Source organism: Cyclopterus lumpus, chromosome 14, assembly GCF_009769545.1.
Source record: "Cyclopterus lumpus isolate fCycLum1 chromosome 14, fCycLum1.pri, whole genome shotgun sequence".
Classification (NCBI taxonomy): domain Eukaryota; kingdom Metazoa; phylum Chordata; class Actinopteri; order Perciformes; family Cyclopteridae; genus Cyclopterus; species Cyclopterus lumpus.
The window spans coordinates 1,639,111-1,641,610 of NC_046979.1; the positions used below are offsets into that span (position 1 = coordinate 1,639,111).

Below are 2,500 nucleotides of genomic sequence, written 5' to 3' on the forward strand. Positions count from 1 at the left end.
TCCACAGGGGGCACCAGAACCAACACTACCACTTTAGTCCACAGGGGGCACCAGAACCAACACTACCACTTTAGTCCACAGGGGGCACCAGAACCAACACTACCGCTTTAGTCCACAGGGGGCACCAGAACCAACACTACCACTTTAGTACACAGGGGGCGTCAGAACCAACACTACCACTTTAGTCCACAGGGGGCGCCAGAACCAACACTACCACTTTAGTCCACAGGGGGCACCAGAACCAACACTACCACTTTAGTCCACAGGGGGCACCAGAACCAACACTACCACTTTAGTCCACAGGGGGCACCAGAACCAACACTACCACTTTAGTCCACAGGGGGCACCAGAACCAACACTACCGCTTTAGTCCACAGGGGGCACCAGAACCAACACTACCACTTTAGTACACAGGGGGCGTCAGAACCAACACTACCACTTTAGTCCACAGGGGGCACTAGAACCAACACTACCACTTTAGTCCAGAGGGGGCACCAGAACCAACACTACCACTTTAGTACACAGGGGGCGTCAGAACCAACACTACCACTTTAGTCCACAGGGGGCACCAGAACCAACACTACCACTTTAGTACACAGGGGGCGTCAGAACCAACACTACCACTTTAGTCCACAGGGGGCACTAGAACCAACACTACCGCTTTAGTCCACAGGGGGCACCAGAACCAACACTACCACTTTAGTCCACAGGGGAGCCAGAACCAACACAAAATGAAAGTTCCTCGTAGAAGCTATAAGGGAGAAACATTGTGCAACCTTTATTTATGTTTTTTTGTGCATGGTTGCGACAACTCTTTAATGCAAAAGATTAATAAGCAAAAAATTGCTGAAAGCTTGGCAAGACAAATCATTTAAATAGTATTTATTCAGATCTTTCCAGCTATTGTTGGACGTTCTCAGCTGTTTTAAAATGTTTGTAATGAGTGCAAACTAAGTTGCTTTGGCGACTGCACCCCATAAACCAAGATGGCGACTGTCCATGATGTGTATTCTATGGCATCTTTAATATTTCTGTTGTGAAAATATTTAATCGTTAGTGGATAACAAGATGCTGTGTTGTTAGTAAAGGGAGAAGCATCTAAAGCTAACATTTTACATATTTTCTAAATTTTTTTTCTTTTTGACAAAAAACAAAGATAATTTGACTTCAATTGTAAATCTAGCTTTAAAAGTCACAGTTATTTAGTGATATTCATGCTTGTACAATGCATTATGATTGTAGAATGATTGGAACGTAACCGTTTACGTTTTTTGAAGTGCAGAAATAATGTTGAGGTACTTTTAAGTTAATAGAGAATCTCCATTTATGCAACTGTACACTTCAACTTCATGACATTTTGGAGGCACACATTGTACTTTTTACTTCACTAAATGTATTTTAAGTTATCTTTGTAGGTTTGGATTATTCATACAGAATGTAACTCTTCAGAATTAAGCTACCCAGTAATTCATTAAAATGCGTCCCACCTTCAACTGCAGCAACCTTAAAGTGATGAACACATTAATGCTGGACTAATTATAATCAATCAATAAATAGGCCATTCTGCATATTGAGTAGTTTTACTGTTGGTACTTTAACTACCTTATGATGCTTATATTTTTATTCTTTAATTGAAGGAAAAGATCCTCTTTCACCACCGCCCTGGGGTCGCGGGCTGTGATTCCGCCGCTTGCTCGGTAGGTGGCAGTAATTCTCCATTAAGCTCGTCTTGGCGAACGCGACACACACAGAATCAAGCGAAGAAGAAAAGAAGCCATTTGATTGGTTATCGCTGGGTGACGGAATGCTTTCAGAGCGAGCGCGACCGCTACATCTTCAATTTAGGGGCGAAAGAAACAGCCAAACAAACCGTTTTTCAGCGAGACTTCCGGCTTTACACACCGGCAGCCGGACACACCGAGGCCGGTAACGTCAGACTAACCAGCCCGCGGTGTTGCCTGGGAAGATAATGTAGTTTATCGCTGTGTTTATCAGGTGTAGCCGTCTCTGGTTCAGGTAAGCGAGCTACCCTGCTAACGCCAGCTAGCTTAGCGTCACAGTTTATAAATTACATCTGATGTTTCCGGTCTCTGCAGGTTGAACCCGTTATTTTATTATAATGGACCAAAAGATGTTCATTTTAATAACTGATCCCAGACCGGTTAACGTTTGTGTTTATCTGGGCTTTTCTTGCCGTTATATTGACGTGTTTATCGTTTTCTTCAATAATAACTATTTTAATATATATAACGAATATATATATTATTAATATTATACAAGTATAATTCATCCAATGTATTTATTTATTTTTTCACTTGTGACATATTTTCGGCAGCCTAAAAAAGAAGAATTTAAATGATTTTAATCCTCCGTAATTGGGCTCTAAATGTTCATTTAATAAATTCGTTAGATCTTTTTTTCTCAGTGGTGAGATTGAAGCGGTTTAATCTGATGTATCGTGTTGACTTGACCAACCAGAGAGCAACACGCTGCCTGTTAA

At 41.6% G+C, this 2,500-nt stretch overlaps 1 protein-coding gene across 3 annotated transcripts in view; it reads left to right on the forward strand.

The window, feature by feature from the left end:
- Positions 1 to 1,799: 1,799 nt before the first annotated feature.
- The window catches only part of trim37 (tripartite motif containing 37), a 20,518-nt gene continuing 19,817 nt past the window's right edge, over positions 1,800 to 2,500 (forward strand). For all 3 annotated transcript variants that reach the window (XM_034550149.1, XM_034550150.1, XM_034550151.1), the window contains exon 1: positions 1,800 to 2,016. The gene's annotated coding sequence lies outside the window, so the exon portion shown is untranslated. The remainder of the gene's footprint in view (positions 2,017 to 2,500) is intronic.